Below are 16,666 nucleotides of genomic sequence, written 5' to 3' on the forward strand. Positions count from 1 at the left end.
GAAAGTGTGACAGAAGGTAGGAGAGAAGGGTAATACTGAGAGGGTAGACTTCAAAAATTACAGATTCTGTCACTAGAGAGTGTGGATGATGAAAATTTGCATAAAGGAAGTGAGTGGATACAGGGGAAGGGGCGCTCTAATGAACTGGAGAAAATAATACACAGTAGAATTGGCGCAGATACAATCCATAAAAGACAGATATGTAAGACATGAAAAGCAGAGAAATTCTTCTGACTCTATAGCTAGATCAAGCTTCCCTACATTTACAGTGTCTATTACTGAGTAAATGACACTTGATGGAGATTTACAGTTCTTATTTGGATGCAAATTCTTATCTATTATGAGGCCATCTACTCCAGTATTTGACCAGAGGACACCATAGTTTGTGTCTCTTTTATTATTGGTAAATATCTGATTGTTATAAGGTGGCAGCAATGGAGAAAGACATTTTTGCAAGACCTCCCTGCCATAATAACATCACATACATCACATACCAGTGGAAGTTATTAGCACTCTCTGGTACATCCCTTTAATTCCTGCAGCGTTTCAGCTGTCCTGCTGTCGCAGGTAATCGTGACAGTATCTACAATGCTTTCAAGTCTTTTTCTTCTTTTTTTTGTTTAGAACTCTTTTTGGTTGCTGACAGTGACATCTGGCCTTTCTTACCCCTATACTGTCATCTTCCACAAGAATTAACCATGGCGGCTCCACAGTGTGACCTGCACTGGAGGGTCTTACTGGATTTGTATGCTTTTATTCTGCATAATTGCACATGCTGGTCACACTACATAAATTACATTGTTTACTTTTATTGCAGACTTCAGCTCATTTGGATGCTTTGTCCACTCTGTTTTTGCTAATGGAGTATACTGTTTCTGCAGGGCCTTTATATTTATGAATTGTGCTCTAGGAATACCTGTGTTCTCACTGCATACAAGTGCTATGCATTGTAGACAATGCTCATAACCAGATCCCATTCACATCTGCATTTACATTTTTTATAAATAAAAGCAAATGATACAAATAATCTGTAGCATCATGTAACAGTTTAAAAGGAATATATTAGTTATACAAATACCAGAAAGGCATAGCAAGGTACAAAACTGGACTGAAATAGTCTGACAACTAGCTCTGTAATAAAAATCCTCAAGATACTAAGCATGAAATTAAAGAAGGGCAAAGTAATTTAAAGGGTGAAGATGTGTAAAATGAAAATGTATTAAGGTATTTGAGAAAGAATTATAATAAAATATATGCAGTTATTAGAAATGGTTATTATAGTGAACTGAAAATTACTGAGTAGGCAGACAAAGTGTCAGTGGAATTATCCGGATATATTTAAGTATTTAAAAAGTAATGAGGAAAAAGTAGGAGATAAAAAGGATAAAAAAAATATAAAAAAAATAAAAATAAAAAGAGTACAAGAAAAAGGTTTCTAGGCTTTTGTGAGGGTGGTATGACTTCCTATTTAAAGACAGACTACTCAGAAGACAGGGTTAAGGGCCTAAAATATAAGAGATGTGGACAAGCATAGTTGTCCATCTGAAGTGAATCAAGGCGAGAGGAACATGATGTCAGGCATTCATACTGGTGTGATTGTTTATAGTTATATTGCTTGATTGTTCTAATACTTGACTTTTATTGATTTTGTTTTTGTTGTTGGGTTCTATTAAGTAAATCTGTATCATATATCATTTACATTTTATTGCATTTCTAAAGCACACGCCACATGTTGTAAGAGATGTATTAGTCATGGCAGATACAGTGGCTTTGTATGCCAAAACTGATAGTGAATTAAGGTTACAGGGACAGGACAAGTGATTATGCCATTAGGCCAAGAAGAGTAACAGCAAGCAAGGTTCCAGCCACAGTATTGTTGGCTGATCTGGCACTCAAGAATAAGATTTTTTTTCATTTAGCAATATTGATTTTAAACAAATAAGATATACCAATAAGTGAATCAGCAAAGCAGCCACATTTTCATTGAATATCAGGAGGAGGAGGAGGTGGGATTATTTCAAATTGAGTTATCTCTAATGTCTTTTTGTATAATTGTTAAATTGATAACTTTTTTTTGTGGCACAGTGACTGTAATTTTTGTGATGTTCCGGGAACTCATTAATGAGTTACCAATAAGGTACACTTGAAAAAATTATGAAGTACGAGCTGTTTTAACTTTTAGCAGGCCAATCCTAGCAATAAAATGATGAACAATACTTACTGCAGTTGATACATGTGCTTATATTACAAAGTGCAGATGGGATGATCCGGTATTAGGAGGATGGAAGAGAAATACTATGGGATTTTAACTAATGATGAAAAGATTAACGCTTTGGTGGGCACACATTCTTGTTGTTGTGCCAGTTTTATTAAATGACTGGACCACCAACCACAACACGTTAATATATGAACATTCATCTGTGTGAATTGTAACTGGTGTAATTTTATGAATACTGCATATAAGATTTACATGTATCCAGGCACAGATAAACTTTATAAATTTACTTCTTTAGTTTTGCCTGCAGCAATAAATGGATGTTTCATTGGTGAAATTTTGGTATGGAGCATTTGTTCAGGAAAGACAAAGGACTGCATTCATATGATACCTTTTTGCTAACCAGCAAAACAGTCTTACATGGTGCTGCATAATCCTCGAACATAAAGGGCAGGTCCTGAGACCTTGCTGAATGCTAATAAGGCATTCCAAGGGGAGAGGCATATGGTAATTGCTATGTGCTGTCTCTCCAGAACCTCCTCCAGGAAGGCATCTACATGACCAAATTATTCAAGAAACTGCGTGACTGTGCAGATCAGTATAGCCATGCCCTCCACATCTCAGTAGCGAACACATCTGAAATTGAATTTGGTGGTGGGCAGAACCATTAGACACCAGGGCTTACTTTAATGTCACTGTGAAGATAGGTAAAGGCTGCCAGCCTAGACAGATAGAATTTTGTAGATAATTCTGTCATTTGTAAATATTAATGTATGCCACAGGCTTGTTCTCCTAAATGTGAAAAGACTGCATTGGATATTGAACTGCAAAAATGTAACAGTGCACTCTACTGTAAGAAAACTAAGCCAAGCATTTTATGACTGTCTTTGATGTCAAAATTCGGAGCCGATATGTCAAGAGGGAGGCATCCTGCTTATTGTTTTAAGACCAGCATTAATGGCTAGAATTTGCATGTATAAATGTCCTTTATTGCTCTGGTTTCTGACCAGGTGTAAAGAATGTAAATGTAGTTTCTGTTAGCCTGGGAACACCAGAGAAGTGTGAAGAATGATGTCATGTGAAGCAGCTCTATGTTATCAATTTAAAAAGAGAGAATCAGAGAGCTCTGAGCATTTGTCTTGAGAACATCCAATACCACCAGCACTGTCTTGCTCTTTATGTTCGTTTATTTTAGAACTATGTTTTCTCTTAGATATAGCTAGGAAATAGGAAGATTAGACTAGTTTGTTTTTCTGTGATGTCAGAACTTTTGCTACTGTATTATTTTAAGTATTTCTCTGTGATCTCTGAACTCTTGACTAGCACTGTGTAGTAAGAAGCATTGTCTTGTGTTTTTATTATTTATTATTAAATATTTTTAAACCTTTCAACTGTGGCTGTTTTGTGTAGAAATAATTTAAGGTCTAGAGTACATTGCATGTATATAGTAATGCTGTACCAAGTCACTCCAAATAAGTCTTGACTATTTAGTCACACTTACCATTTGGATAATAATATTGCACAGTAATAATTGGACACCCTTTTAAGGGACTTTGAGTAGCTGATAAGTACTAGTGGGTGGTGGCAGTTGATACTACCTTTTAGACTGGGCAGAAAAGGGGCACAGCTGGAGAACCTGTGCCAGCTTTCCCCAGGAGTGTCTGTGTGGTTGTATAACTCTTATCTCACAGTGTTTGTGTGTCAGCTACTTGGGCAGGGACACAAAGCACTGGTTGGACAGAGAGGGTGCTGGAGGTTTTAGCTTGCCCACTAGGCTGAGATCTGGACCCTATAGCTATAAGTGGGGAGTCTTATTGGGGACCTGGAGAGAAAGGGAAAACAACAGCCCCTGACTTACTGTGATCTCTGTGTGCTCTTAAATTGTACTTTACTGTGTGTGTATTTATTATCCTTTCCCTATATGGATGCATTCTAAAGTGCCTTAGTGACAATAACTTCAGTACTGGGATCTGGGTGCAAGAACCACTGGACACCGAGGGGGTAGTGCCATACTGGCACTGATATGGGGATCAGAGTGTTGGGGGGTACACTACACACCAGGGATGATTCTCTAAGGTGGGGTACTAGTACCAACATCATAATGGGGATCAAATTGGTGGTTAGTCTAGTTCACCATGGCATAATGGAACTAAAGTAGTATGGGGGTGGGGGTATGATGGGTAATAATAAGTAATTTAGGGCCAAGTACAGGGACTGTGTGTGTGTGTTTGTGTGTGTGTGTGTGTGTGTTCATGTTTGTGACCTGAAGTGTGTGAGACAGGGATGGAGAAAATGCCACTGAATACATGATCAACAGGTTACTACCACAACATGCAGTAGTAACTGTAAATCAAGAAAAATGTAAAGTAGCTGGTAAAGAGAAAACTCACTTGTGTTCTTATTATGAGAAGGAACCTTCACCAAGTGTATCTTTAAATGTTTATCTAGGAAAATGCCTAGATTTTGCAAATAAGCATTAATATCTGATACAGTCTGTCTTCCTGGGGGCATCTACCATGTCTTTATGGATTTTTGAGAGATTTTAAGGAGACTTCAGAGACCATGTTTTCCAACAAATTGAGGAAATGCAAATACATGTTATAAATTAGTTATTTTATCTCCCCTATTCGCTGTATGTCTCATATATATGCTGTTGAAACAGTGAGAAAGTGAAATATACTGATAAAAGTAATATTGTTATAAATAATCTATGTGATTTATTAACTGATGTTATAAAAAATAATGTCTTTATGATTCAAATAAAGTATTATCTACTGAAGCAAGGGACTGCCATGGGCACCTCTGTAGCTAATACATATGCTAAGAGTTATGATTAAATGGGAACACAAATTCATTTTTAATGATGTAAATAGATTCTCTGAATGTATTTTATTATACAAAAGGTTTGTCAGCTACATGTCTGTGTTGTGGGGCAAAATATTGGAACTGAATAATTTTATAGATTATATTACATACACTGTTAGTTTTTTTTTTTCAGTGGACAGTATTGGATAGCATTATTCATTTTTTTGATATGTAGATACAAAACTCATAGGGTGGAATACTAGATATGACTGTTCATAGGGAATAAGTGAGAATGAATATGTATTTACATAGAAAAAATATACATCCTCCATTCACATTTAAGAATATTCTCAAAGAAAGGGCAGATGTTGAGAACAATGAGACTGTATAAAATTAAACTATTTTAGATTTTCAGTTAGATAAAATTACAGTGAAGTTCTCTGAACACAGCTATTATGAACATGAAATAAAGGGCATGAGGAATTTCATTCTGAAATGTAAGTCAACAAACAATGGTCCCAAATAAAATTTGAACGTTTATTCGCAGAAGATGTAATAAGGATAATACAAGATATATTTTGAAGTATAATAGTTCCACTAAAGAGATTAAGAAAATAAAAACAAATTGCATTGGCATATACTCAAAAAAATGTAAAGGACCAGGATCAAATCTTTCTAAGAGACAAAATATTTTGATATATGAAGAAGAAAAAAAATTAAAGTAGCTTCTTTTCTACATAGAGCAAATAATTTGATGAATAATACATGTTCAAATATGTGGCCCCTTTATGTGTTCCAAATGTACAGTCTGTAAGTGTATATATATCCTGATAAATGTATCACTTATCCAGTTATGAAAAAGGAATTTCTTTTAACAAAATTTTCCAATTGTGATTCAGAGGATATTATTTTATATTACTTATTCTAAAAAATGCCCAACATTTTATGTAGGAAAAACAAATACAAAACTAAAAGAAAGAATATGTGAACATTTATCAGATATTTTGTGGGGCATTGACTCTAATACACTTCTTAAACATATATGGGTCACTGATGGCATAGATTCCTTAAAGTTTGCAGTTCTACAACATGTTTATAAAAATAAAAGAGTAGATGATTTGAAGTCAATAACAGAATGTAATGAATATATCTGGATAACTAGATTTAGGGATGATATGTTCCCAAGACTGAACAGGAGTATATTCATTAAACCTGTATTAAAGATGAGGCAATATAGGAGATAAACATTAATTAACTGCAACCATGTGATTTGTTCTAAAATCTATTTAACTTCTAAATCAGTTACCATTTTAATCCCTGATGAAGCACTTTTTTAATGTAAAAGCAAAGCTAACATTGTTTATTCAATAAGTTTAGAGCTCTGTGTTCTTGAGTTGGATTTTTTCTCTTTGGTTAAATCAAATTAGTGTACCAGATGGCTTAATGGTTGAGGTCTTTGTCTCCCATGCAGAACTGCAAGGTTCAATCTTGACCTCTGACCAATACCTGTTTGGAGTTTGCATGTTCTCCCTGTGTCTCCGTGGAGTTTCTCCCATGTTGGAAAAACATGCTGAACATGACAGAGGCACTGGGAACTAAGGTCAGGTGGCATGCTGGCAGGGTAATCCTATGGAATAGGCTTGTAAAAGCTCCAGGGCCATTAGCTTAGTACACACCTATGAACCTTTGAGTGTTTCCATCTCAAACTCTCCAATGAATGGAGCTGTGGGCAGCAGCACAGACTCTACATGGTACCCTATAGTGAGAAGAGTTGTACAGACCAACCGCTTTGGGCATCTACTGTGGTGTGCAGTATCCTCAAGATAGGAGAACACAGATCACAGACTGCACACTATGGCAGGGCTAGCCATTCGATGGTATAAAATATCCTGCTAGGTGATTTGGTCATGTTGACTAATGTCGCCAAAAATGGGCATGGGTAGTTACCGATGATAAGAGGGTTGATGACCCGGCCTACTCTGACCCACGCCAGGGACCCTTGCTAATGGTGGGAAGGGTATATGTGCCCCTATTTGCCAGTCTGTGCCTGCCATAAAGCCCAGCAGCCCTGAGTCAATAAGCTACTGGCTGGCTGGTGTCTAGTTGCCCAGCCTGGGTTACCTGGGATAGCTGTATTGAGCGAAAGCTGGACATAAAACCAACCAACCTGCCAAACATGAACATAGAATTACTAGTCTTAATGTAGGTTAACTGACAGGATGCAGCTTGGATGTAGATGATATGATGATACGGAGGAGTATGGACATCCTGTGTATCCAAGAGATGAGATGGAAGGGCATTGCAGCAAAGCCACTTGGCTTGGGATCCAGACTCTACTACTCAGGTGGTGGACAGGCTAGAAATGGTGTAGGAATTGTGGTGAGAGAGATGTTTCAGAAGGCAGTGAGGGATATCATCAGAATTAATGACAGACTCATGGCAATCAGACTCCAGTGTAATAATAGGGCAGTATTCATAATCTCAGCCTATGTCCCACAGCAAGGTTGTGATAGTGAGGAAAAGAGTGCATTCAGACAGCAGTTGCAGGACCTACTAGATAAAGCAGGACAATATGAATTGGTGTTGATAATGGGTAACTTGAATGCACATATCGTGTCAGAACAGGATATGAGGACTGCCTGGGTTCACATGGTTAGGGCAACAGGAATAAAGATGGAGAAGCCATTCTATACTTCTATCTGGCAAATGGCTTGATAGTAACCAACACATGGTTCAGAAAGAGAGACAGCCACAAGATCACATACAATTTATGGATGGCACAGTGGTGCATTGGTAGCATTTTCACCTCACAGCAAGAGGTTCTTCGACTTGATTCTCAGCTGGGGTGCCTTCTGTGTGGAGTATGCATGTCCTCCCTGCATTCATGTGGGTTTCCTCTGGGAGCTCCGGTCTCCTCCCATGTTACAAAGACCTACATCTGGAGCATTTCTCCCCTGGGCCTCTGCTGAAAATAGGCTTTGTTCCAAGTCGGACTTTCCCGGTTAACAAATGTTTAATAAATAAATAAAAATAAAAAAAATAAAATAAAGAGAGGCAGTCACAATATCACATAAAAGAGTAGCCAACATGCAACTCAGGTAGGCTTTCTCCTATTAAGGAAAAGGCACTGGGGCAGAATTCATGATTGCAAAGTCATCCCCAGTGAAACAGTTGGCCCACAGCATAAACCATTAGTTGCCAAAATCAGCTGCAAGCAGTGGGCAGAGAAGGCTCTAAGGTCAACAGAGACCAGGCTGAAGACCTGTAAGTTGAATGGAGAGAAAGTACAGAAGTTCAAGTAATTACACAGGGCTCTAGCACCCCAAGAAGAGGAGGAAATAGGTGGAGTTGAAGAAGAGTGGCAACGCCTAAAAGCACCATGTGTTAGGACTACAGAAAAGATATGTGGCCGAGCCAAGTATGGAAATAAGGTACATAAAGAAAGCTGGTGGTGGAATGCAGAAGTCCAGGAAGTCATCAAAATAAAGGAGTGCTGGAAGAAGTGGGGGACAGAAAAGACTGACCAGGCTAGGAAGGACTACTGGTTGGCTAACAAAGAAGCTAAGAAAGGAGTTGCATTAGCAAAGATCAAAACATCAGAGGCACTCTACCAGCTTCTGGAAAGTAAGCCAGTAGATGGCACAAAGAAACTATATAAGTTTGCAAGGTAAAGACAGAGAGATAAAGAAGATAGTCAGATGCCCTTCATAAGGGATGCCAGCAACAACCTGCTCACCAATCCACAGAACATCAATGGTAGTTGGAAGGCATATTTCCAGCAGCTTCTGAATGAAGAAAACCCCACAGAAGCTGTACTGCCCCAGAAACAGCCTACAATGAGAGAAGAAGAGGAGCCTACCTTAGAAGAAGTAAGCACAGCACTAAGGAAGATGAAGTCAGGGAAAGCAGCAGGCTCAGATGAGGTCACAGCAGATATGACAAAGATGCTGGATGAGATAGGGGAAAATGGCTCCTGAGGATACTAATAGCGGTGAGGAGAGAAAGGTGTATCCCACATGACTGGAGAATAAGCATACTCATGCCAGTGTACAAGAACAAAGGGGACATCCACAACTGTGGACAGTACAGAGGCATCAAACTCTTACCACATTGCATGAAAGTTCTGGAGAGGGTGATTGATAAATGGATAAGCATAGTAGTAGAATGTAAGATGGGGGATGAGAAGTTCAGATTCAGATCAGGATGCAGCATAATTGTCCTGATGTTTGCATTGAGAAAGATACTTAAGAAGAAGCTAGAGATGAGAAGAGAGTCCAACTGGGCATTTCTAGACTTGGACAAAGCATATGACAAAGTCCCAAGAAAGCTGGTCTGGGTAGTACTGCGGTGCTTTGAAGTCCCAAAAACATTGGTAGAATTAGTCCAGGCTATGTACAAGGATCCAGGGACTCAAGTGCGAACAGTGTTCGGCCTCACAGAGGGGTTCCCAGTGGCAGTGGGTCTACACCAGGGTTCAGCTCTGAGCCCACTGCTGTTCACAGTAGTGATGGACTACATTAGCAAACAGGTTGGAGGGGACAGATCAAGAAAGCTGCTGTATGCAAACGATGTAGCAGTACAGGCAGACTCTGAGCTAGAACTTCAGCAAAGGATAGGAGAATACAATGAAAATCTGAAATGGGATGAAACTAAGCACAGATAAGATGGTGGTAATGGCAGCAAAGTGGGGAAATCAGAAGAAGCTGAGAATAGAGGTAGAAGGGAAGGTAGTGGAGCAGGTAAACAGCTTCAAGTATCTGGGAGGAATAGTCGAGGAGAAGGGTAGTCTGAATGAAGAGGTCAAAGCTAGAGTCAGAGGGGCTGCAGCCAACTGGCATGGACTATCTGGTGTAGTCTATGACAGAAGAATGTCAAAGAAGCTGAAAAGTAAGGTGTACAAGACAGTATGGCAACCAGTGCTACTGTATGGTACAGAAACCTGGGCAGTAAAGGAAGACAGTTGAAGAAGCTAGAGGTGATAGAAATGAAGTGCCTGGGAAAGGTGGTAGGATGCACACTGTGGGACAGATGAAGAAATGAGGACATAAGAACAGAAGCAAAAGTAGCTCCAATTGCAGAAAAGATCAAAGAGAACAGATTACAGTGGTTTCGGCATGTGTAGAAAAGCAGAAGACAATCTGGTGAGGAAGATTTGGGACAGACAGGAAGAAGGTTAGAAGAAGTGAGGATGTCCAGCAAAGAGGTGGATGGATTGTGTGAAAGAAGATCTGAGACAGTCAGGCATGAGTGTTGAAGAAGGCAGGAGTGTGGCACTGAATCGAGAAAGCTGGCAACAGTTAACATGATACCTTGACCTCATGTAGAAAAAAATGGGAAAAAGAGGGCTGATGATGATGATGATGGTTAAATCAAAAGTTTCACTAGTTCCTTTGTTGAAACATAAATCTATCCATTTGTGTGATTAATTTCAAACATTTTTGATTGGTCACTTTAAATCTGTCATATGATATTATTGTATTTAAAAGGAGTAATTATCATTATGTATGGATTCATCTTGCAAAAAAAGATAAATGCAATGAGCTTGTGTGAAACACATGACATTGATGGGTATTGTTTATTGTACATCTTCATTTTTCACTGATTTTTTTTTTTATATGTATTTCATTGGCAGCTTTTGATGTTGTGCACATTATATCACCTTCATTCATTGCGGTTGAGAATCTTTATGAAAATCTTATTCTGCTTATCCCACAGTTATTCTCAGCAGTCATGCCTTCCCCACATTGCATTATTTTAGTTCTTATGATACATAAAACTTTTCAGTCTGCAAACAGCAAACCTTTTCCACAAGGATAAATGTATGTTGTCATCCATGAGTCCCTATTATTTCATCGAAGAATTGGATCATCAAACCATATTTCAGACTGCATTTTATCAAACATGCTATTTGTCAAACCATTCTGACTGAAATTGCATTACAGTGAGGATTTGGAAATTTACCCTTTCTCCATTGTAGTGCAGTTTTGGAGCTGGTATATGTAATTACCTCAGAGTGTGGGGGGAGGTTTGGTGAATGGCATTTCCAATGAAATACCTCACTATGATCTGATTCTTCGATGAATAATATAGATCCATTATCTATATCTCATTGGTTTACCTTCACTCCTCTACACCCATACCACACTCCACACTCATTTGCTATTAATCCAAGAGTACTTACATACCAGCATTTCTCTTTTACTCAGACAATAATCACTTGTTTATTTCCTTGCACCTTAAGTTCTCAAGTCAATGGCTTAATTAGCAGAATCTATATAGATGTGTTAATGGATTATTTTTTATAGGTTTATTTAACCTGACTCGGACTGATTCTAACTATGCTGCAATTATGATCACATCAACTTCCAGAAAAGGAAAGCAGATGTCTTATATTAAGACTGAGTCATGTATGACTAAATCATATAGGATATAATGCCTGATTCAAGGGTCACTATTCTCCTACAATGCAGTCTGGAAGAGTTGATTTTTGTGGAGTACATTTTCTTACATACAGATTGCATCTGTATATGAATGGCTCGTCCTTTCTGTCATGAGATCCATGAGAGAACACTCATTTTTGTGGAGTACATTTTCTTACATACAGATTGCATCTGTATGTGAATGGCGTGTCCTTTCTGTCATGAGATCCATGAGAGAACACTCATCAAGCCTTGGTTCAGCTTTTCAGTAATACTTTCTCTCTCCCTTTCTATTGGGCACTTCATTTTGTATGAATAGCAACTTTATCAGTTTCCTAGCCTATCCAGATGCTTTTATGATCCTTTTTGAAGACCATTTGCTAAATGGCTACAGCTAGAGATACATTGTATTATCTATTATTAAAACTCGGATAGCATTTTACTCCTGTTTGCTTCACTCCCTGTAACCTCTGTGCTCTTCTCCCGTCTCCCATTGTCACCGCCTTCTGTGTCATGATAAGTAACAAATAGAAAAGGAAGTCCCTGTGCCACAAACAAGAAGATATTAACTGTTTATTTTAACAAAATATGCCAACAGTTATTCTCAAAGTAAAAAAGTCAGAAACAGAATATCATAAACCACATATAATAATTTTCAAATTCATATCCTGTCATCACAATAATCTTGCCACCCTTGAAAGCAACTATAACATTTTACTCTAAAATAACCCATAAACCCACATTAAATCAGAATCATTTGTTTCAACACATACAATAGTATAACTCTCCTTTTGTTTTATAATGCATGCCCATATCTCCCACAACACAGTTTTCATAAAGTGTAATAGATGTGTGTATCCAGTTGTTATAAGTTTCTGATCCCCATATAAATAATGCAATCAAATATTTCATACATCTTTTGTGTATGTTTTAAACCAGTTTAATTTTCCCCAAATATTTTATTGTGTTATTTGTCAAGAAAATATAATTCCATTATACTGAACAACTAAACATTTATTAAGATTCATATATATGCAGTCTAGGGTGATGGATGGTTTGTGCATCATACAGAAAACTCACTGCAGACTAAAACAGACATGCATAGGTAAGTGGGGACATATTATTACCTGAGAAGGCAGAAAGCTGTACTTTAAGGAGCCTCACCTTTACATGATGTGCTTGCTCATCAACCATGGGTACACCTGCTGCTGGGAACACACACGCACGCACGCACACACACACACACACACACACACACACACACACACACACACACACACACACACACACACACACACACACACACACACACACACACACACACATTAAAGTAGATGAGAGCATAGGAATAAGGCCAAGGGAGTTGTTTTGCATGTCACTGGCAATACCCATGTGAACATGTGCAAGAGCTTTAATAAGTAGTGAAACAGCTGCTGACAGTACATATTTCACAAAAAAACACACTGCAGATGAGAAAGGCTAATCAGCAGGTGCTCATCAATTCAGACAGCTTACTGGTTCCAAAAAATGGGTGAAAAGAGGAGTAAAACAAAGTAGGAAAACGGGTATATCAAGCAAAGGAGTATACACCAAAAACACAATAAGGTAAATCAGTATTGTGACAGGTACTGTGTTATGTATATGACAAAACAGAGATGGAGAGGGGAGAAAAACATGAAGGGGTGAAAGAGGGGTAGGGAAGGCAGCAGGTGCAAGCAAATTCACTTGGAACAGTATAGATGAACAGCGATGGGTGTGCATACACAAGGGGGAAAAGACTTTAATTCACATTGACAAAAATAAGATAGATGATTGTCTGGGGACAGAGTCGGGTACAGGAAGCAAGACAGCTACCAAATGACCCAAAGAGAGAGACACTATTGGAATATATTATATGGAGGTCCTGAGTCAGGGTGGTCAGTGGCATGGGTCACACCCATCTCTGGTGGCCTCATGGCACCAGTCATCTAGTCTAGCATGTCTAAAACCTACTGCAGTAGGGGTTCATGCATAACAACCCAGTGCACCATTACTCAGTCAACTGCCACCTCCACCATCACCATGCACTCCAACTCTGGCTGAGTCAGAGCAGATGATTTGGGTGGGATACCTGTGAGCAATGAGATGGAGCCTTCCTCCTGTCAGGGACTCCCACACTGGTCACTCACCTCAGCTGCAGCCTTGGTCAGGACAGCAGCAAGCAGTGGCAGACACACCTGCAGCTTAGATATACCATCATGACAGCAGAGAGGAGGCAAAAAAGGGAAGGTTACTATTACTACATATAGCTGGTATGGGTTAATATTATATCCTTGAAAGCTGTAAACAGCAAACACTATCTACAGCGAAAATGCCATTCAGTGAATTCACTATTGTGGAGGGCTGTGTCCCCCACACCCCCCGCTAATTATATATACCAACTTCAAGATCGCACTACAGTGAGGAAAGGGCAAATTTTCCGATCTTCATTGTAATGCAATCTCACTATTTACTGTTCGCTGCACATCATTTTCGCTGTAGATAGCATTCGCTGTTTACAGCTTTTGACGATATAATATAGACCAGCTGGTATAGCATACATCGTGCAAGTATGGAAATCAGATACTTCTAAACCTAATATGGCCTAAGTCTGATGAATCTTGAGGCAGCATGCAGGATTTTCCTCTCACTCTGCTCTTTCTAAAAGATAGAAGGAATATGCAAGCCATCACATTATCACAAACTGGTATAATTGATATGCGGATTAAAATAAAGATCTACAGGTCTATATACATATACAAGCATGCAGAAACTTATAAAGGTGGCCACAGCACCAGACAGATGCTAACACTAACATGTGCCTGTGCCATTAAGTGAAACAGAACGGGGTGTCCACAGCTAGTCTAACAATCTACACTAGCACATATTGGTACAATGCTGCACAAGCAACTACATTACCACAGGTAAGGTGCAATGAAACAGAATCATGAAATGGCAGCCACAGTCTATTCAAATAAACAACACAGTGCCACATAATCTAGCTACTTATGAATGCACACACAACATATAGGTAGTCACCTAAGCCAACATTGCATGTCCTGGGATCTGTCAGAGGAAACAAATCTTACAATCCCACTAGGGACAGATCTGTGAAGGACAGAAAAATAGGTTAATAACTGGAATATGCAAAATCAAAACAAAAAAAAAAAGAAAAAGAAAATACTCTTACTTTGCCATTTGTGTCATCACCACTTCACATCTGCTTCCCACTGCCTGGAGGTACAGGTCATTGTACTAATGCTGAGTACTGATGACCCTGGTTACCCTGGACACCTGATCTGCCAAGTTATACCATTCATCCATCTTATGAAGTGGACCCCTATATGGACCCTACGCCACTCCTTACTCTGGTCGTGTAGGAGAAGTAGCATTATTTTGCTGTCCTTGGCACATGCCACAGGTAGTCTGCACTGGGTGTTAGCAATGACAACCATAACCATGAACCATGAATACTATGATAGCCTGAGAATCATACCCTACATGGGACTTTCAATCACAGCTAGGGCACTTATGTCCTGCAAAGTAGCTTGCTGCATATGACCACCTGTTCAAAAGACCAGGCATGCATGGCGTGTCAGTGATAAATGATCACATGTCATATATATGTGAGTAGCCTTCAACAGGTGTAATGTTGGTATGGAAACAGATATAGTAATACTAGTGCTTTGTATTGTGCTTTCCTGCAATGTATGCATGCAGGTTATGCATATGTAGACCAATAGTTTCATCAAAGGGATGGCAGCTCACTTCTACAGGAATGCCACCCACCACCTTCCCTCCAGTCTGCCTTTGGCAGTGTAAGGTATGCATATCTATACCTAAATCTGTATCTGAGGAATGTCAGATCATTACAACAGAACTTCTACCACCACCCTCTAGAATCTCCCTAATCTGTATTACACGACCATCATAAATGAGTCTGTCCCTGTTTGGGACTAGGCTTGGGTATCACTGGCAGCTGTAAAGTATGTAAAGACTGCTGACCCCATCACTGCCTCACCGTTACATGATATGCTCATCAGCCATGGGTACACCTGCTGGGAACACACACACACACACACACACACACACACACACACACACACACACACACACGCACACACGCACACACGCACACACACACACACGCACACACACACAGACACACACACATATTTCTTGTGGTATGATAGAGCTGTTCCCTGTGCCACCCATGTGAACCTGTGAGCCACCATGCCTTATGTTAAGGAAGCTCCTCTTATAGCTCCTACTGGACACATGTGTATGTATCACAGGTCAGAACCATAACCCTGCCCATAACATTACATATGTTGCTAACCATTTGGATATCCCAGTGTTCAGCAGATTTGTACCCCACCCATTAGCTATCCCAGTTCAACCTTGTGTTGCTGTGATTAGCCAGGTCAACATATGATGGGTGACATTGATTCCTCACTGTGCCAGCATATCACTTGCCAACTAATATAGACTCCTTGCTTCCCAGTGTACTCATTGTGTCCAAAGGCAAAGATGATAGAGGTCAGAGTGTCAGTAATTAAGTCCTGCTACAGGTATTCAGGACCCTTGGATGGCAGCTGCTCAGGAGATGGGCATCTACCAGCCTCTGTGCACTTGTGTATGGGCTACAGTAATCCACACTGTAACTGTCTGATAATTGTAAGACTGCACCCACCTATCATTTTCATTTTCATTAACAGCATAAGGCATCACAGCCCATGGACCAGCCACTGCCATTCTCATATTTTGTGTGTTGTTATTCAAAAAACAGACCCTACTACAGTAACACCTGTAGAGGCAGGACTAGGACAAGAGGTTGAGGTCTCTGTAAGGCCTGATGATGATGATGCTGCCTCACACATTGAGTGAAAGTTCCAAGACACATTTACATTGTCTGTTTCATTCCTGGGTGATCATTCATCCATTGCCTGGGCTGACACTGTGGCCTCCCTCACACCTGCTACCCTAGAGGAAACACAGCACTGACGGCAATCACCACACCTTTCAAGGGGAAGGTGCCCTGATGACCAGCAACACTACCATATATTCCACTAGTTCTGTGGCAGCAGACCAGCTCTACACATCTGACATGCAGATATCTATTATATAAGTGGCTGCCAGTGGCTCAGAGTAGTGACCACTGTTACAGCCAGTCTCAAATATGTGGACAACTTTGCCCAACACTGACAAG

Source organism: Protopterus annectens, chromosome 15.part0 (assembly GCF_019279795.1).
Source record: "Protopterus annectens isolate FY-2018-M chromosome 15.part0, PAN1.0, whole genome shotgun sequence".
NCBI lineage: Eukaryota > Metazoa > Chordata > Ceratodontiformes > Protopteridae > Protopterus > Protopterus annectens.